The sequence below is a fragment of the Procambarus clarkii genome, chromosome 29, assembly GCF_040958095.1.
Source record: "Procambarus clarkii isolate CNS0578487 chromosome 29, FALCON_Pclarkii_2.0, whole genome shotgun sequence".
In the NCBI taxonomy this organism is placed as follows: domain Eukaryota; kingdom Metazoa; phylum Arthropoda; class Malacostraca; order Decapoda; family Cambaridae; genus Procambarus; species Procambarus clarkii.
In genome coordinates, this window is record NC_091178.1 from 19,379,323 (window position 1) to 19,400,891 (window position 21,569).

Below are 21,569 nucleotides of genomic sequence, written 5' to 3' on the forward strand. Positions count from 1 at the left end.
AAATTGAATTGTGGGTTGCTGAAATGCCCTGTTGTGTGTGCCCAGTTTCGGGCCCGGTGGGCTGTTTTGGCCGCTCGGAAGGGGGCGTTTCCCTCGGTCCTGGATTGGTGGGAGTGGGCTAAGGTGGAATGTCGGTCGTTTTTTCGGGTGTTGGCGAAGCGGGAGGCGTCGGGGAGGTTTGGTCTGTTGAGGGTCTTGCAGGCACGGTTATTTCGCCTGTATGGGTTGCTGAATCAGGGTTTAGAAAGGTTTCGGGAGATCTCGGTGTGTAAGGATCTCATTTGTGGGCTGCGGGAGAAGATGGCTGAGGGGGTACGTGTGCAGGCTGGGGTGGAAGAACGGTTGTGTGGTGAGAAGCTCTCGCAGTTTTTACTGCGGAGGGAACGGGTGGGGCGTGCCTCTGTTTTGTTGGCAGGTCTTCATCGGCCGGACGGTTCGGTTTTGTCGGTCACAGGAGCGGTTTTGCATTATGTGCATGGTGAATTGGAGTCTTTGTATGGGGTGGTTGCGGGGGATGAGGGGTTGATGGAGTCCTTCCTCCAGCACTGTGCACCGGGGTTGTCGGGTATGGATTGTGTGGGTCTTGTGCTGGAGGTAGGCCCTTCGGAGCTTTGGGAGGTTGTGCGGTCCTTTCATCGTGGTAAGGTTCCAGGGTCGGATGGGTTTCCGATGGAGTTCTGTGTCGAGTTTTGGGATGTGCTTGGTGCCGATTTTTTGGAGGTGGTTCGGTTTTGTCTTCGGAGTTTGTCTCTGTCCAATTTCGCAAAATGATGGTCTTGTGCAGCTTCTTCCGAAGCCGGGGGACTTACGTTTTTTTGCAAATTGGCGGCCTATTACGTTGCTAAATGTGGATTACAAGATTATTTCCAAGTTGTTGGCTGGACGTTTGCGCTCGGTTGTGGGGTCGGTGATCTCTTGGGGTCAGTTTTGTGGTGTTCCGGGTAGGTCGTTGGTGCAATGCAATTCCCTTTTCCGGGATTTGCTCCTCTATGTGGAGGAGTCTGGTGTTCCGGCGACCATGATAAGCCTGGATTGGTCCAAGGCTTTTGATCGCGTGCCAATTGGGTTTGTTTTGTGGGTCCTGGAGAGGTTTGGTTTCCCGCTCCAGTTTGTGGGCTGGATACGGATGTTGTATGCTGGTTGTAGTAGTAGGGTGTGTGTCAATGGGTTCCTTAGTGCTCCCTTCGCTATTCGGCGTTCGGTTCGACAGGGGTGTCCTCTGTCGATGCTTCTCTATATTCTGTTTCAGGAGCCCTTTGTTCACGCAGTGCGTGCTTGTCGTTCAGTTGTCTCACCGTGTTTGCCGAATGGCTTGTCCCTCAAGATTTGTGGTTATGCGGACGACACGGTCTTCTTTGTTGCCTCTGAGGGTTCTGTGCCTGCTGTTCAGGATTTGGTGCTTCAGTTTGAGTCGGCTACAGGGGCTTTGGTCAATCGTGGAAAGTCTTGTCTTCTGGGGTTGGTGGGATGTGGTGTGGTCGTTTGGTGTGGTCTGGTTCGTGGTTTCCGATGGTTCAGTCCATTCGGGTTCTGGGGATTACGTGGTTCAGGTCGTATGTGCAGTCTTTGGAGTTTAAATGGGAGGCAGTTTCGCTGGGGGTGGGTGTAGCTGTGGGGTTGTTGTCGCAACGGGCCCTGACTATTTACCAGCGGGCGATTGTCGTGTCTTGTAAGGTTTTGTCGCGGGTCTGGTTTGTTGCGCAGTGTTTTCCGTTGGATCGGCGGAAGGCTCGCGCTCTGGAGGGTTTGGTGTATCGTTATGTGTGGTGTGGCCGGTATCATCCGGTTCGTCGATCTACGTTATGTCTTAAGGTGTCAGAAGGTGGAATTGGTATTCCTGATGTCTATGTGAAGGCGTTGGCTTTGTTTTGGGGGTCGGTTCGGAGGAGTTTGGTGTTAGGGGGTGGGTTAAACTCCTTGGGGTTGTTTTACTGCTCTATGAGGTTTAGTTTTTTGCTAGATCTGGATCGTTGCCAGGAGGTGGCCTTGTATACGCCTCCAGTGTATTCGTGGGCGGTTTTGATCCTTCGGGCGCTTTGTCGATTTTCTGGGTTTGTCTCTTTTGGTTGTCGGGAGTTGTATGGGGCGCTTGCCTCTCGGGTGCCTCCCAGGGTCGAAAGTTTGTACCCTTGTTTAGACTGGGGGAATGTGTGGGAGGCGTTGAGTGGGCCGTGTATTGCGCCACGGACGCGTGAGTTGGGTTTTCGATATTTGCATGAGTCTTTGGCTACGAATGCGAGGCTCTTTATGTTGGGTTTGGTCGCCTCTGATAGTTGTGTTCATTGTGGGAGACGTGAGACTCAGTTGCACGTCTTTTATTTTTGTGCGCGGGTTTAGGGTTTGGTTGGGTGGTTGCGGGATGTCATTGCAGCCTTTTGTGGTCCAGGGGTGCAGGTCGACCTATTGCGTTTTTTGTTTTTTTCGTTCCCTCGGGGCTCCAGGCGGGTGCGTAACACGCTCGGGGTGTTGTTAGCGGACTATATTTTTTGTTTATGGGTTGGTAGGATGGAGGGGTATGGGGTGGGGAGGATTTTGGGCTTTTTGAAAGGTCGTCTGTCTTATACTATGTGGTGGTTGCGTCGCTCCTTTCCTAGGGTTTTTGATGCTTGGCTCACGGTCGAGTATGTCCGGGGTGCTGCGTTGATGTAGGTGGTGGGTTCCTGTGGGTGTGATTGTATGTGTGTGTGTGCGTGTTCCTTTGGTTCGGTTCCCTCTGGTGGGTGGGGGTTTGGGGGGTCTGTGTTTGTTTGTCTTTGGGGTTTGTGTGTGCTGGGGTTTGCTTGGTTACCTTGTGTGGCAGGGTTTTGTTTGTGTGTGGGTGGGTATGGGTGTGTTGTGGTGTTGCGTGGCATGTCTGTCTCTCTCCATGTGTCCGGTGCGTGGGTGTTTTTTCTGCTTTGTTTTCACTTTTGTGTTGATCTGTGTTACTTGTTATCTGTGTTGTTGTTATCCTGTGTTCTTTGTTATTCTGTGCTTTCCTGTTTATATGGTTACTATACGTTGTATTTGCTGTTTAAAAAAAAAAAAAAAAAAAAAAAAAATATTGGCCAACTTGCCTGTTGGGTTCTTTTCTTTGAACAAGGGAATAATGGCTTGATGGTCCGTCAGTACATGGACAGGGAAGTTGTTGATGATGTCTCTGAAATGTTTGAGATCCCACACTACAGCTAAAGCTTCACGTTCTGTTGTCGAGTAATTCTTTTCTAATTTGGAGAGGACTCGGCTTGCATATGCAATGGCATGTTCTTTTCTTTCGCTAGTTTGTGTTAGTACGGCTCCTAACCCAATATTACTGGCTGTTGTTGTTGTTTAAGATTCGATACCTGGAACAAAAAGTTCCAAGTAGCACGGGCTATGGTGAGCCCGTAGAATTTACTGGCGTCGGTGTCTAAGACAAACGGTTTGGAGAAGTCTGGGAACTTGAGAATGGGAGCAGATATTAAAGCCTCTTTAAGTGTTTTAAATGCTTTCTCCTGATCAGCTGTCCAAGTAAACGGGACATCTTTTTTAAGGAGGTGAGTGAGAGGCGACGCAATCACTGAGTAGCCAGCGATGAAATGGCGGTAGAATCCTGCTAGCCCTATGAACTTTTGTACAGCTTCAATATAATGAGGGGAGCAGGATAGTTCTTCACAGCGTCTATCTTTGAGTCAATATTGGTGATGCCTTGTGGGGTGTTATTATGGCCATATATATCAACTTTATCTCTTTTTTCATGAAGTCTCATTTGCTAAGTTTGATTTTCAGATTAGCTTCAGATAGTTTCTGAAGAACATGTTCTAAATTTGAAGGTGGGTTGGTACATCCTTGGACATGGTTATGAGGTCAACGAGGTAAACCATGAGGGTGTTACCAATCACTCGTCAGAACAAGTTATAAGTCTGGAGAAGGTAATAGGGCTGCTGCATAAGCCAAAAGACATCCGGGTGTACTGGTAATGGCCATTAGGGACTGAAAACGCTGTCAGTTTTCGGCTTTCTGGGTCAAGCGGTCAAGTTTCTGGGTCAAGATCCTTGCAATAGATCGAGTGTGTGGAAAAAAAAATTATTCTGACCTATGTTCTGCAATAAATCAGTGAGCACGGGAAGTGGAAATCTATCAGGTATCATCACTTGGTTAAGTTTTCTGAAATCAACGACGGGACGCCAAGAGCCATCTTTCTTGGGTACTAAGATCAATGGAGCATTCCATGGAGAAGTACTTTCTTCAATAACACCACGGTGTAATATCTCGTCAATAAATCGGTCTGCAACAGCTCATTGAGAATAAGGCAATCTGTATGCGGGTACATAAATTGGTCGAGTACCTGGTTCAAGAATAATTTTGTGAGTGATGAGGTGTGTCAGTCCAAGTTGTTCTCCTGTCAGTGCAATAACGTTGCGATGTTTGTTGAGGATGGTCAGCAACTCAGCTCGGGCGTCTGGGAAGTCAGTGGAACTAAGATGCTCAGGTGACACCGCTAACTGATTTCAATTTGTCGTATGAGAGAGTGCATGTACTATTTGTTCGGTATAAGGAAATGTATTAATGTACTGGTACAAGTTCGGTAATGTATTAATACATTAATACTCGCACTGGTAATGAATAATAGGTGAAGTCTACAATGTGTGTGCCTGATGCGAGGTGAATATTGCCATTGGTGACATTGGCAACATAAACAGCTGTAGTGTTGTTCTGTGTGTGATGCAAGGACGGTTCTATGTAGGTACCTTTTATTTGTCATGTGTCACTGTTTGCTATTACGTGATCTAGGTTAGGTACACCAGGAATTTTCACAATAATCTTTGTTAGTGTGTGAGAATGTAGAACTGTGTCTTGGTGTAAGATGCCTCTGACTTGATTGATGCTAGACTCTAGGCAAGTAAGTACTGAACAATTGCTGGGGCCCCATGCAAAGATTCATTGACCTCACCAACCTGTGAGACTATGTGTGTGTGATGGACTGGTGTCAGTAAGTGCTTGAGTGATGGCTTTGTTTGGGTGTGACTGGTAATGTGTATCCTGGTCACTCCTGGCTTTTATGTAACTGATATAGTCCCTATGGTTGGTGAACTCGAGTCCCATGGTGTACACACCACAAAGATGTACTTTTTACTTGTCGGCCTTTCAGAGTGACTGACATCAGAGGACCTTCTGTGTCCTTGTTAGACATGTTATTACAAGACTGGTGTGGTCTGGAGCACATGACTGTGTGTACTGTCAACATGTAGGTTATGTATGGTATCCTCCTCTGCTAATATATTAAACATATTATAGTTAGGGACTGAGTATACAGGGAGGTCGTCTCGCTTCCCTATGTCATGTTGTTTACAAAGGCTGCTATGCCTTCCCCCAATTGGGAGGCATAGGTGTGGTTTGGGTGTCCGTAGGTCTGGTCTGTGTTATCCTGAAGGCCGTAGCGCCGTTTGTCATCCGCGAGTCACAGTGTCCCGTCTGTGTTGTGACTGTCAGTTGTCGCAAACCTAACATGGGAAGTAGGTCAGGTTGCAGGAGCACGTGTAGGGCTCGGTCTGTGCTGGTTTGGGGTTGCAGTATGTGGTTGGTTATGGGCAGGAGGAACAGGGCTATAGCAGTTAGGTTGGTTAGGAGGAGCAGGGCTATAGCGGTTAGAATGGTTAGGAGGAGCAGGGCTATAGCGGTTAGGAGGAGCAGGGCTATAGCGGTTAGAATGGTTAGGAGGAGCAGGGCTATAGCGGTTAGGATGGTTAGGAGGAGCAGGGCTATAGCGGTTAGGAAGGTTAGGAGGAGCAGGGCTATAGCGGTTAGGATGGTTAGGAGGAGCAGGGCTATAGCGGTTAGGATGGTTAGGAGGAGCAGGGCTATAGCGGTTAGGATGGTTAGGAGGAGCAGGGCTATAGCGGTTAGGATGGTTAGGAGGAGCAGGGCTATAGCGGTTAGGATGCTTAGGAGGAGCAGGGCTATAGCGGTTAGGATGGTTAGGAGGAGCAGGGCTATAGCGGTTAGAATGGTTAGGAGGAGCAGGGCTATAGCGGTTAGGATGGTTAGGAGGAGCAGGGCTATAGCGGTTAGGAAGGTTAGGAGGAGCAGGGCTATAGCGGTTAGGATGGTTAGGAGGAGCAGGGCTATAGCGGTTAGGATGGTTAGGAGGAGCAGGGCTATAGCGGTTAGGAAGGTTAGGAGGAGCAGGGCTATAGCGGTTAGGATGGTTAGGAGGAGCAGGGCTATAGCGGTTACGATGGTTAGGAGGAGCAGGGCTATAGCGGTTACGATGGTTAGGAGGAGCAGGGCTATAGCGGTTACGTTGGTTAGGAGGAGCAGGGCTATAGCAGTTAGCCTGGTGGTTAGTACCGTGACGAATTCGACAATCAACAGTGTCATGATCATGGAGCTGGTGATTAGTGCAGAATGGTGCACGAGCATCTCAGCAATCTAACGTGTCATGTCCAGGTCTGCGGTGAAATGTCCAATAAGAACGGTTGGGATAGGTAGTATGGCTTGCATTGTTATGTCTGGCATGCTGTTGGTAACGAGTGTTGTTTGATATGCATTCTGCCTTACGGTGGCCTGGTTTGCCACAGTTAAAGCATTTTGGCATTCGTGGGCATGGAGGATACTGAGGAGAGCTTGTCCTGGAGTGTGACCTCGGACCATATGAGGGCGGAGGAGACCTAGCATAAATCTGAACGTTACTAGGAAAATAACATGTGACGACGTTCACAGGGTTATGGGGGCTGTTTGCACTAAAAACGGTAGTGTTGGGCAGTCCCGGTTCTACAAATGGAAGAGTACAGCACTTCCTTCCACCCTGGCAGATAGTACCTTTTGACATCCTGACGCCTGCATACCCCACCAAGAAACTAATCACAAACAACCCTCATCCTCAGCTTGCTGCTAAATTAAGCACCTTAGAACACATTCACAATATACAAGCTGAAAACAACATAGCACAGACCATATACACTGACGGATCACTCAATACAGCTACAGGGAGGGCAGGAAGTGCTGTTATTGCTCATCAGCCCGATGGCAGCACAATTCAAAGGAATATCCGAATTAGTAACTGGGCATCCACAATGCATGCCGAGTTGGTAGCAATACTGGTAGCACTCGAAATTATTGACAACACTGAAGTAGACAGCTTAATTATTTCCGACTCCCTTTCCTCACTACGAGCAAAAAACAGTTTGCAATAAAGTAATAACGTGCTTGTCTTGGAAGCTTGACGTAGATATATAAGAATACTTAGCAAGAGGGTAAATATAAAAATGTTGTGGATTCCTTCTCACATTGGCCTGCAGGAACATGACAAAGTTGACGCCCTTGCTAAGGCTGCAGTAAATAAAGACAATATTGAACGGAATCTTGAGTTATCAAATAGGTCCCTTAAAAGTGTCATTAGACGAGAACTCCTAGATGGATTTGAAGAAAGTAGAACTGTGCAAACTGGAACTACAGGTCCATTGTTCATCACAATGAAATGTGTGAAGTAAAACATGTGTATGGGGCAAGTAACAAAGTAAGTAGACTAACAGATGTTGTCACAGCTCGTATAAGACTTGGCTACAAGTATCTCTGGCAGTTCGGCTTGCATAGGGATCTAGATGAAGTAAAGTGTAAAGTGTGTGGACAAAGACAGGGACACACACTCGAACACTATATCTTCGATTGTAGTAAAATTGAGCCATTTAGAGATAAATCTAAGCTCACGCTGTATGATATGGCAACCTATCTTATTACCATGGATAAATTACCTGAAATCCTTGCACTGTATCTTTATTTCGCTTCCAGTAGATAAACGACATATGAGATGAAGCAACAAGATGTGTATTTGTGAAGACTAATAATAAACAGAAGCTACCCTATGACTATCTCAATTGGTCAAACTATTATGTATTAGCGATAAGACTTACCATTAATGTATAATGACTTACTGTAAATATATAGCTCTTGAAATAGCACATTCTCTGTAGCTGACATTGTAACTATAAGGTGTGAAGGATAGATGAAATTGTTTATGTAATAATCTAAGATGAGGTCTGATAAAGACCTTTTGTGCCCTCTGTAATGCTTTTTGCGCTACCGCTCACAGGATGGGTATGGGGTGCACAATAAACTAGCCGCCTCCGGCGGCAACAATCACAATCAGTAGAATCTATCATCTCATCCATTAATTCCCAAATTGTGTTGTCTGGACCAAATTCCTTAGCTTCTATGTCTTTCAGTATGGCCTCGGGGCATGACGCTGCGTGGGCACCAAACGTCAGTAGTCTACATACATTATCTATGGTGAGGCTTCTCCGCATTTCCCATCTAGAACCCGTCAAAGCTGATTTCAGCGAGCTATGTAGCTTATCTAGGCATCTGCCGAAAGCATTGTGTGTTTCATCAGGACGCATTACTGCATTAGCTACTTGGAGACCAATGCCAAAGGGGTCACGATTGACAGCTGATGAAAATCTCTTACGAAAGAATTTTTAAAATTCTTCCCACTTTACAATTTTCTTTAAGTCGTATGATTCTGCCACTAGATATGCATCACCGGTTTTATAGTTCAGTGTGGACGTCGCCATACTGATAAAGTCTGCATCTGTGACAGCAGTACCCTTACCCTGTACTCTAGCTTCTACACTAGAGAGCCAAGATTCCAGGAGGGCTGGATCCATTCCACTAAATGGGTGTATGTCAACAGACTGGGTAAGAACTGTAACGGTGCTCGAGTTAGGACCTGCTGCATTTAGGAGGTGAGCCATGTTTGAGACTGAGTCGCTGCTAGTTGAAGAGGAAATAGAATCAAAGCTACCGTGAGATGAAGGTAATCTAGTATTCTCAGGTAGTTCACTGGTTAACAATAAATTACTATCAGAAAGGGAGCGAGACTGGAGTCTGTAAGGCCAACTGAGCAAGCGAGACATATGTGACCTCTTATGTGATGATGGTATGATATAGGGCGATATTGGTTGTCCATTAGTTCACAAAGTATATATTGCTCCAATAATAGTCTACGGTTTAACTCTACTACACAAATAACAAAGGGTACTTAACTAGAGCTGAAGGCTGCTGGGGGCTGCAATCCATTCAACGAGGTAGAGATGATCAGGTCGTCGCAGGTCCAGCATTGTGAGGCGGCAGGAGACGTCAGGCCAGGCGGAGGGCGGCGGAGGGCCGGGCGAGAGGCGATGAGGCACGGTGAGTCACAGTGAGTCACGGCGAGTCGGCTGCGGGCACGCAGTGAGTCAGCTGGGAGTGCGCCCTTATCTTGAGATGATTTGAGATGATGATTTCGGGGCTTTTTTTTAGTGTCCCTGCGGCCCGGTTCTCGACCAGGCCTCCACCCCCAGGAAGCAGCCCGTGACAGCTGACTAACACCCAGGTACCTATTTTACTGCTAGGTAACAGGGGCATAGGGTGAATGAAACTCTGCCCATTGTTTCTCGCCGGCGCCTGGGATCGAACCCAGGACCACAGGATCACAAGTCCAGCGTGCTGTCCGCTCGGCCGACCGGCTCCCCCAGGGCCCTGAGTGAAGCTAGCACGGCAAGTCTAGGTCTGAGGGAAGTCTGGGCGCGAGGCTGGTGAGCAGGGCAGGCGAGCTGGATGAGAGCCAGGCACGGGCAGTGAGCTGTGATATCACTCACAGCATGCTGATGTCACCAGAAAGGTCACACACAGCGAGCTGTGGTTGTACCAGTGTTATGATCCCAGGTAGCTGAGAAACGAGTCTCCCCTTTGAGAATTATTCTATCAGGCCTGACCTGACTAGGAGGTCAAAGAAATATAGACCTGAAGAGATGTGTGGTAAACACGTGATTAAATTTGATAAATGTTTAAAAGTATGGGCAGTGAACAAATGTGTACATAAATGACTTGACATGAGATGTCGAAAGTTTGTTAGGAAGGCATGAGGCTTGTGTCAGGGGTCTTGACCTTACTCGAGTAGCGGAAGTTGTGGAAGCAGAATGCAGTGTCTTTAAGCTCCTGGTAGCAGAAGAAGGAACCCTATTTACGTGCTCCATCAAGAGGAGAATTATTCAGGCGTTCTTGTGTGAAGCCTGGAGACGACTTCGTGCTCGAGTCAGGAAGGATAGAAGCCCTGTAGAGAAGTTTAAATGGCAATTTTGTGGGCTAAGGAGTGCGCCAACATTCGACGCTGGGGCCAGGGCGCGCCCTTGTACAACTAACTCTGTGGTTTGTCTGGGGAAAGAGTTGCTGTGAACTTCGAGCCAGCAGAGGAGGAGTAGTGGATGAGACTTAAAGGTTGTGGAAGGTACTGAGCTCTGTGGAGGAGCAGCCATACAGTGAGGAACAGGACCTCAAGCTGTGAGAAGAGGAGCAGTGAAGTGAAGTTTCACATGCTTCTGTAATGCCAGTGGTGGAGCATCATTGTGGTTCGGGGAAACTTCATGGTGCAGCAGCCTGGAAGAGCTGCAGAGGATCCTGGCAGATAAGCCTGGAAGAACCTGAAGATGTCAGGGTAGTGAACTCCCAGATGTGGGAAGGAAGTTCTTATTGACTACTTGTAGGGAGCTAGTAGAGTGTTTGGTTGTCATTAGCGTGCAAGACGCAGTGAAAGGTGGGTGATTGATTACCATTATTGTGTGTCAATGAATATTTATGCTGATATTTATGTTATTGCAGTCATAGACTGGTTTTCCTTTGTATGCATTTATAAATATATATATATTCTCGTGCTGATAGTGCAATATTGCCTTATAAGACTTGACCTACTTGGTGAGGTTGGGGGTATAAGTGGTGAGACAGGAGTTAGGCTACCACTTGATAAGCAGATGATAGAGTCCTGATGGTATTGGAGTGCAACCTGACTACAATAGTATAGTGTGTTGGAGTCATATTACTATACGTGTATATGTATTGTGCGTGTGTAGTGTCCAGTAAATGTATTCAAATTTGCAGGTGTTTGCCCCTGTCCTAGTGAGGCTTCCCAGGAAGTAAAAGAGAGAGAAAGCATCACAACTGTGGACAGGGTAGTACAGAGTAATAATAAGAGAAAGGGGATTGAGGATATCATTCCAACCAAGGAGAGAGTGGGGAGTCACGGTAGCTCGAGTGGGTGTGTGTACATGACAACGAGGCTAGTGATGGAGCCGCATCCCCTAAACGTGTCATGTTGAACCACCTCTCCAAGTGCCAGAAACACCCAAGGTGATCTGGTCGAAACAAGCACTCTACGGAATTTTTTGGTTTGTTGTCTGTAAGGAAGAACGGATAACTGACCGACAACAACATCATAATACCAGATAGCTAAGCCAGGAGCTGGAGTACGTCGGCTGAATCCCACCATTGCCACCAGTATTAATAGCTGTTTAAGTTGTGGGTTGTAGCTTACTTGGTAGCCGTAAGGAACGGAGTACCAAATGCCTGTGTTTTTTTTTCTTGTTTTATAAATATATAGAACTGTATATCTCTGGGCCACGAGCTAGTGTGTATGTGTGTGCTGTGCTGCTGCTGGAGATGGTCTGATCATGGACGATTGTTTTCGCATGATACTTCATCTGCTGACTCTGTTGTTGACTTTGCAGTTGATATATGCAGTTGAGATGAGGGTATTAATGGTCACCACATGTGTGTCCAATGTGCGTCCAACAAAAGTGCATGGGAGAGGGCAATGTTTATAACCCTGAGTGGCCTTCAGTTGTAAGCTTCAGTTATATTATACCCTGGAGGAATAATGACCACAAAGCATAATGCTCACACTAGAGGGCAGCCTAAAACTGCCAAGAGATTAACCTCCAATGATTATTATGTGGTAGAATTTAAAATAAGATTTTCAAGCCTCCTAAATTCTTGATAAAGTAAATTAATTTACTAAAGTAATGTCTCTGCTGCTATTGTTTCAGTAGAGTAACATTAATCTGATTAGAGCCAAGAGTGGCTGATAAGTTTGACAGTGAATTAGGCTAGTGCTTACATGGTATTACTTTCAGCTTGTGAACTTTTCTTGAGAAAATGATAGTATCAATTTTAAACACTGGCCATGAACCTCAGTTTGAACTATGGCATACTCTGATGAATGTGAGAAACTTTAACACTTATACACTATCAGTGAGTAAAGGCTCGACAAATTTTGTTGTGGAGTGAGATTAGGCTATAAGACAATTCAAGGTGTCTATGACTGCCTGGTTCATTTTTATCGGGTGTTAGATGAGACGGTACCGACGTCACCACTGGAAGCCTAATCCAGAACAGGATTCACAATATCGGGATATCCTAGACACACAAAGTACTCGAAAGCTATATATGGTGAGGTTCCTATTTTTGGAGTAGATTTCCTTGGCACTGGGTGTAGATGAGTCCAGCTCGATAATTACAGAACAGTAGTGTGACGCTGCCAGCGTGACGGCCACAAGTACATACCTTCATAACACCTCTCGCTCTACCTTACCACCTTTCGAGGACAGTGTCTATGTCTTTTGTCCTCATAGGAGTAGTTGAGGTCCCTGTGATTCTGGTGCTCATTGACTAAAGTGTGGATTCCAGTTATGAGACGAGAGGAGTGTGCTGACTGAAGAGAACAGACCTCCTCCTCGCCATCCCCTATCCCATCCCCCATACCCCGTAACACCACACTCCACATCATGTCACCATCCTTCACATCATATCAACACCCTCAATATCATTTCACTACCCTCCATATCATTTTACCACCCTCCATACCACCACTCACCATATCATGTCACCACCCTCCATAACATTTCACCACCCTGGTAAACATTACATTTTGAAAACGTTTTTTGAAATATTGTAAAAACGACTGAAAAAAATTGGGCATAAACACTTTTGAAAAAGTTTTTTAATATAATGATATAATGTTTTGGAGCACAAGTTTTTAAAACATTAATACTAATTGTTTAATTACTGGAAAATAATTAGGTAATGTCTTAATTGAATTGAGATGAGAAAGAGAGAGAGAGATGTAAAAAGTGTAAAAAGAGGGAGAGAGAGAAAGAAACAGTGTTAGACTGAGGCACAGATTGAGAGGGAAAGAGACCATCGGGCAGAAAGACAGACAAACAGACAGACAGACAGACAGAGAGTGAAATACCGACAAAATCAGAAAGAGAAGAGAGAGAGAGACACACACATAAAGAGAGAGAGAAAACAGACACAGAAAGAGAGACGGACAGAGTGAGACTAACTGGGAGAGAGAGAGGTAAAGAGACAGAAAGGCAGTAAGGGGGGGAGATAATCCCCCTTCTTTTGGATGGTTGTATTGGGGGAGGAGATCTGGGAGATTGTATGATAGAGAAAGAGACAATGATAAAGCCTAATACGGAGAGGGAGAGAGAGACCAATGGAGATAGACAAAGAGAGAGAGAAAGGCGGAGAAAGAGAGACAGATAGAGAAATAGATTGAGAGAGACAGATAGAGAAATAGAGTTAGAGAGAAAGACAGACCAAGAGAGAGGCACAGAGACATTGAAAGACAATGACCAAAAAGGAGGTGAGAGACAAACAGATGGAGAGAGACAGACAGATGGAGAGAGAGACAGCAAGAGACAGAGAAACAATAAAATACAGACACAGAGTGGGAGAGAGAGAAAGATAGAATGAGACCAGAAAAGGAGAAACATAAATAGAGAGAGAGAAAGAGAGAGAGAGGAGAGAGAGAGAGAGAGAGAGAGAGAGAGAGAGAGAGAGAGAGAGAGAGAGAGAGAGAGAGAGAGAGAGAGAGAGAGAGAGAGAGAGAGAGAGGGGGGGGAGAGAGAGAGAAAGAGAGAGAGAGAGAGAGAGAGAGAGAGAGAGAGAGAGAGAGAGAGAGAGAGAGAGAGAGAGAGAGAGAGAGAGAGAGAGAGAGAGAGAGAGAGAGAGAGAGAGAGAGAGAGAGAGAGAGAGAGAGAGAGAGAGAGAGAGAGAGAGAGAGAGAGAGAGAGAGAGAGACTGACAGAGAGAAACAGATGGACACAGACAGACAGGGAGACATAGGAACAAATAAAGATATACAAAAAGAGACAGAAAGGCACAGAGAGTGATAAAGAGAAAGACAGAGACAAAGTTACAGAAAGTGAGAGTGTGAGAGAGACCACACTGGGAGACAGAGAGACTCAGATTGAGACAGAAACATCTACAGACAAAGAGAGACAGAACAACAGAAAAACAGAGAAAGACAAACAAGCAGAAAATGGAGAGACAAAGACACAGACTGAGAAAAAGACGGACAGAGAGACAGAAGTATAAAAACATATAAAGAGACAGAGTGAGAAATGTGATAAAGGTGGTGGCGGAGGTGGCAGCGGTGGCTGCGGTGGCGGCTGTGACGGCGGAGGTGGCGGCTGTGGCGGCGGAGGTGGTGGCGGTGGCTGCGGTGACGGCGGAGGTGGCGGCGGTGGCTGCGGTGGCGGCTGTGACGGCGGAGGTGGCGGCGGTGGCGGCTGTGACGGCAGAGGTGGCGGCGGTGGCGGCTGTGACGGCGTAGGTTGTGGCGGTGGCTGCGGTGACGGCGGAGGTGGCAGCGGTGGCTGCGGTGGCGGCGGCTGCGGTGGCGGCTGTGACGGCGGAGGTGGCGGCGGTGGCGGCTGTGACGGCGGAGGTGGTGGCGGTGCCGGCGGTGGCTGCGGTGGCGGCTGTGACGGCGGAGGTGGTGGCGGTGGCGGCTGTGACGGCGGAGGTGGTGGCGGTGACGGCGGAGGTGGCTGCGGTGGCGGCTGTGACGGCGGAGGTGGTGGCGGTGGCGGCTGTGACGGCGGAGGTGGTGGCGGTGACGGCGGAGGTGGTGGCGGTGGCGGCTGTGACGGCGGAGGTGGCGGCGGTGGCGGCTGTGACGGCGGAGGTGGCGGCGGTGGCGGCTGTGACGGCGGAGGTGGTGGCGGTGACGGCGGAGGTGGCTGCGGTGGCTGCGGTGGCTGCGGTGGCGGCTGTGACGGCGGAGGTGGTGGCGGTGGCGGCTGTGACGGCGGAGGTGGTGGCGGTGGCGGCTGTGACGGCGGAGGTGGCTGCGGTGGCTGCGGTGGCGGCTGTGACGGCGGAGGTGGTGGCGGTGGCGGCTGTGACGGCGGAGGTGGCTGCGGTGACGGCGGAGGTGGCTGCGGTGGCGGCTGTGACGGCGGAGGTGGCTGCGGTGACGGCGGAGGTGGTGGCGGTGGCGGCTGTGACGGCGGAGGTGGCTGCGGTGGCGGCTGTGACGGCGGAGGTGGTGGCGGTGGCGGCTGTGACGGCGGAGGTGGTGGCGGTGGCGGCTGTGACGGCGGAGGTGGTAGCGGTGACGGCGGAGGTGGCTGCGGTGGCGGCTGTGACGGCGGAGGTGGTGGCGGTGGCGGCTGTGACGGCGGAGGTGGCGGCGGTGACGGCGGAGGTGGCTGCGGTGGCGGCTGTGACGGCGGAGGTGACGGCGGTGACGGCAGAGGTGGCGGCTGTGACGGCGGAGGTGGCGGCGGTGACGGCAGAGGACTATAATGTAAATGATTTTACTTTAATTTCCTCGATTAGCTGCACAACTTTAATAAGCCAATTTATGTTACGAGAAATTCTATTTTATCACAGAAGAATTTAATGTGATATTAATACTCGTCACTACCTCTTCCTTTCTTAGTCAATTGCGATATATACATATCCATTTACGCTCGAGATGTCTATCGAGAGCCGCGCATGCGTAATAAGGAAGAGGAGGAAGACGGAGATCGTCACTAGACACGAGAGAGCACGACGCGGACGACATTGTCAGCGTGTAGCAGAGCTATGTTTTGATCCTACTTATTTCGCTCCCACGACCAGTAGAGCGGTGCTACGTTATCTGGCACAGTAGCCGTGTCCCCGACTAGCATATGAGCAATTCCAAAGTCAACGCCTTTCAAGCAGCAGCTGGAGGACGAAGAATTGCTCAAGTCTCCACATCAACGGACACGCGGCTCGGCAGCTAGGTTTACCTTTTTGTTATTATGTGGCCACAATTAACATTTAGGCTAGTTATCGTTAGGCCGTAGATCAAATAATACAATCCCGTATTGTCTTAGTAAATTTACTATGTAAATAGATGATTATTCTCATTAAAATCAAAAGAAAGAATTTACAGTGCTTGAATATAAATTGCACAGATATTGGCTGAAATTTCCTACAGTTATCCTCATTATTTAGGTTTTATTTGTAGTTACTTATTATGTAGAAGATTTCTACAATGTAATTGCCTTTCAGTACCAAAGCGGCGCCAACCGAGGTGTTAGGCTTCCCCACCGTTCCGTGCAACAATTTACCCTATGCAACACGTCGTCGGTGGAGCGTAGCAACTGATTACACCTCACTAGATTTACAGCTAAGCTGTCCCTTTTTTATCTGTAGCAATAACTCTGTAGTTACAGTAGTGATTTCTAAAAGAGATCAATTATACTAACCCATTGATTTACTGATACTGTTCAACATTTCAGTAGTATATTGAGGAGCATTTACCTCCAATTAATATTATATATATTCAACCTTATTTACTTTCATATTTTATTTACTCTGGTGAAGAACCAGCGCCAGAATAATGCTAGGGATGTATTAATCTTTTAGCATGTAACCCCCCAATTTTGTGTAGGCTAATTTGACTCCATTTATATCAGAAATACAGTTTCACTAAGATCCATAGAACACTAGTTCTTGGGATCAGTTTTTCCACTGTCTTATTTTGTTTTCCACTTTTTCTTAAAAAGTGGTGGTCCTTCATAGCTATCGAAGTATATATTTAATTATTAGTTATTGGAGTCAGGTTTTCCCCCACAGTGGCGATAGCTGCGGTGGCGGCTGTGACGGTATGAGCACAGCGGCAGCGAGCTGGTAGACAGCCAGTACAGTGAGGGTCAGAAGGAGGTAGACAGCCAGTACCAGTGAGGGTCAGAGGGAGGTAGACAGTCAGTACCAGTGAAGATCAGAAGGAGGTAGACAGCCAGTACAGTGAGGGTCAGAGGGAGGAACACAGCCAGTACCAGTGAGGGTCAGAGGGAGGAAGACAGCCAGTACCAGTGAGGGTCAGAGGGAGGAAGACAGCCAGTACCAGTGAGGGTCAGAGGGAGGAACACAGCCAGTACCAGTGAGGGTCAGAGGGAGGAAGACAGCCAGTACCAGTGAGGGTCAGAGGGAGGAACACAGCCAGTACCAGTGAGGGTCAGAGGGAGGAACACAGCCAGTACCAGTGAGGGTCAGAGGGAGGAAGACAGCCAGTACCAGTGAGGGTCAGAGGGAGGAACACAGCCAGTACCAGTGAGGGTCAGAGGGAGGAACACAGCCAGTACCAGTGAGGGTCAGAGGGAGGAAGACAGCCAGTACCAGTGAGGGTCAGAGGGAGGAACACAGCCAGTACCAGTGAGGGTCAGAGGGAGGAAGACAGTCAGTACCAGTGAGGGTCTGAGGGAAATTAAATACACGTGACCAGCATGGGGGTGCCACCTAGTACAGGTGTTCGGTCTGAAAATGTTTCCCTGGGAGAATTAAGTATTAACCTTCATTAACCATCTGTCTATAGTACAAACCACCGATGTCCTTGTTACTACAACACACAAGTGACCCGTCTCTATGATGTAGTAGTACTCAAGCCACCCATGTTTGTTACACAAGCCACAATACTGCTACCTAAGTAGTATTTCTTTAGTAGTAGAATTTTTAATTGTGAGATCACCCTTCCATGTTGAGCTGCAGGAGGCCGTTGTCAGGTTAGTCGCAGATGAGGATCTGAGCGTGGCAAACACAAGGGGGTCTTGACACTGTTATACAAGACCTGAGGGAAATGACAGTTGCCATGTCTTCAGGATGTCATGATGGGGTGTTACTGGATGGGTAGCACATGCAAGCAAGTACATTCATGTTGGGAAGTTTAATTGAAGAGTATGTTGGGCATAGACAGTCCAACAAGTCCTCAGTTGGAGATGAGGTCACTAGAACTGTAGGATGGTCCTGCTCGATCGACTGTGTCGAGTGGAAACCACATAAATGTGTGCAAGTATAGGTGTGTAGTGACAAGCAAACCCAGGGTATGACTTAAAGGATTCCAAGTTAGAGGGTCTAGAATGTTAGTTTTCAATTATGTGACCTGGTTGGTCCAAGGTTAGATATGGACTGGCTAGGGTTCAATGTGTGGATGGGTTGGAGGGGTTCATTGTGAAGACCAGTTTATTGGGAAAGGGAAAATTGATAAGTAATTTTTTCAGGGTCAATGGTATAAATACTACTTATTATTCGAGCTTCTGTAACATTTCTTGCACTTGAGATGTGAGCCACACGCCGGAGGGAACGTTTCAAGAGACTAGTGAAGGCTACATGTCCTCAAGGAGGAGTTTCATTCAAGGTAATGGGTTGAGAACGAGTAGATAATTAATGCCATTATCTACTCTCTATCCATGATTAGGTTAAGTTAAGGTCTGAGGACAGGCTCGTGGAGGCGTTGATTAATATTTGATATTTGTGTTGAAATAATAATACATGACAATACATACTGTAATAAGTTAAACTTTCGTTTTCAACAACTCGTCTCCAACGTACTGCGGTACTCAAGCTACCTGTGGGTATCGTACTGTAGTACATGAGCCAATCACCTCCACCATACTTCAGTACTCAAGCTGCCCGTCATTATAGTACTGATGTACACGAACCACCCGTCTCTACCATATTGAGGTACTCAAGATGGTCGTGGGTATGGTACTGTGGTACATGAGCCACCCCACCCATCTCTGAGGTACTGGGGTACACAAGTCACTCGCCTATATGCATGATAGTGTGTTACACAAACCACTCGTCTCTTTGGTGCAATGGTACACAAGCCACTCGTCTCTTTTGCAGTGTGATACATAAGCTATGCGTCTCAGTAGTGGGCATGCCACACTCGTTTTTGGTATTGAAGTACCAAGTTATCAACCTCTATGGTACACTGGTACACAAGCCACTCATCCCTTTGGTATACTGGTACATGTGGAAATAATCCATCAAAATTATAGTATAACATGTCTGAGTAACATAGTCTATGAGAGCACATGGACTAGGCATGGTTATTTATAGAACGAGGCATGGCTATTTATAGAACAAGGCATGGCTATTTATAGAACGAGGCATGGCTATTTATAGAACGAGGCATGGCTATTTATAGAACAAGGCATGGCTATTTATAGAACAAGACAAACTCTTCCAAGACAGAGTGGGCATAATTCAACCATTTTGAGAACACACCATCCCAGGGAGGCATCTGTAATGGTTCCATACCAGGAAGTCCATATCATGGTAATATTTTAAATAAATTCATATACTCAATAAATAATTGCTTAACCAGATACGTTTGGTTAAAAAAAAATATATTTATTTTTTGCAGGGATATTCCTGCGCGGGGCCCTAAGTCTCTGGCTGGCCCACTAAGTGTTCATTGTTTCTGTTTTACTTAGGCGGAGTATTAGTGTTGTATTTAGAGTATGACTCATGAGGTCGATTCAGTAAGATTTTGCCCCATGTGTTTAACAACTTCTGCTCTGTTGAATCTAAGTTGAAATCTTATTGGGTTTGTAATTCTGCACTGTTAGATAATGTTTCAGTGGTCAGTCTGGCATATCTCCACATTGCTGACATTTCCTCTCATCTTCTGAAACCTGCAAGCCTATTTCCCATGCACATAGGTTTCCAAGCCTGATGCAATGTAAGTGTACTTCTGTTGTTCTACTGCTCCCTTTCATAAAAATAAATGATTCGTAGTTTGGTGAATTCTTGTACCAACCTGCAGAACCTGATGTTGCAACTGCTGTGTTGTAGTCACTGAACACCCTCTGCATTGCTCTGTTTATAATTACTTTCTTAATCTGTGATAGACTCTGTGGTATGTAAATGTCTACATTTCTTTCCTTAGTTGTAAGACTCTGTGGTATGTAAATGTCTACATGTCTTTCCTTAGTTGTAAGTTTTGCAGCTTCGTCAGCAATGTCATTTCCTATTATTCCCACATGACTTAGCACCCAGTTGATAAGTACCCAACAGCCTTTGAATGGCTAGCATTTCTGTTTGTAGAGTTGAACATCCGTTTGAGAGTCTCCAACTATTTACAGAGTTTTCCGCCTTAACTGTAGCTCCGGTTTCTTGTCTCTGCTGATCTACTGATCCATCTGTGAAGTATGTGAAGCTGTCAGTTGCCACATTTGTTTATATATATATGCCTCTGTGTAATATTACTTAGCAAATGAAGATTAGTCTGGTTATTTTTTACTTCAAGAGTCATAATCATAAAGTGTAGAGGTAGTGATTCTCAAGGGGCTTGCATAGCAATGTCTGCATGTATTTTGTCGACACCCCCTCTCAGTGACTGTATTTGTTATATCGAATGTATTTATGGTGTTTATTGCACAATGGGTCCACCTGTTGCTATTGGAAGCTCTTCTGTCCCGAGTTAGTGCGCCAGTGATTATATCTTTAAGTGAACTGATTCTAAGTCTAGTCAATATCTTGATCAGCATGCACGCAACAATCCCTTTTACCCTTACATCAAGGGTTTCAAGGGTGAACGTCAAATAGTCGACGTTAGCTTGGTTTTTAGTCTTAGGTTCAGTATTTTAGTCTATTTGGGAGCCCTCTGTTATGACTCGCATTGCATTATTATAAATAAAGTCAATGTTTGGCCACTGACAAGGAGAAAGAGTGAGTAAGGGAGGCGCTGCATAATCAACTAGGGAACGAACGGCGTGTATGTAAAACATTCTTAACACTTTGTGTCCCACTCCTGCTCCTTGAAGCCCTGTGATTGTTCTCATTATATTCAGTCATAATTTTGCTTTCTCATTCAGATATTGAATTTTCTTGTTGAATGTTATTTTAGAAGTTATCCACACTCCGAGATATTGATATTTGTGTAACCCACTGAAGGTTAATGTCTTGAATACGTAGGTGTCTGGAGTCTTGCCTCCTAGTCTCATTACCTTAGACTTCTGTGCAGATATTTCTAGCCCTAAAATTCTTCATTCAGATGTTACTTAATCTAAAACCCTTTGTGCTTTACTTAGAAGTGAATTATGTAATGCTATTACATTAATGCTGTAATCACTAATGCTATATCATCAGCATAGTTTAGCAATTTAACCCCCTTCAGCAAATGTCATGGTAACAAGGTTTTCCAAAAGGATGTTAAAAGAGACTAGGACTGAGGACTCCTCCTTGTGGAGTCCCATTCTCATGCAAGTGGTAGTCCGACACTTGTCCTTGCAACTTTACTCTGGCATACCTGTGACTAAGGTAATCTTGAATCCATACTCGCATATTTCCATTTACACCTTTTTTAACTAAGGTGTGCAAAATTGCTTGCGGGCTTGCAAGTTTCAATGCTTTTTCTAGATCAAGGAAGATCACTATTGCTGGACCTGAGTTAACTGTTCCTAGTAATGTTGATATCCAGTTGGCAGTACCTACTCCTCTAGTGAAGCCTCTAGTGATGTGTTTATGCAGGTCTCCGGTCTTCCATAGTAGCATAAAAAAACCATCAGTTCTAGTGCATCATGCACCCTCCGTTCTAGTGCATCATGCACCCTCCGTTCTAGTGCATCATGCACCCTCCGTTCTAGTGCATCATGCACCCTCCGTTCTAGTGCATCATGCACCCTCCGTTCTAGTGCATCATGCACCCTCCGTTCTAGTGCATCATGCACCCTCCGTTCTAGTGCATC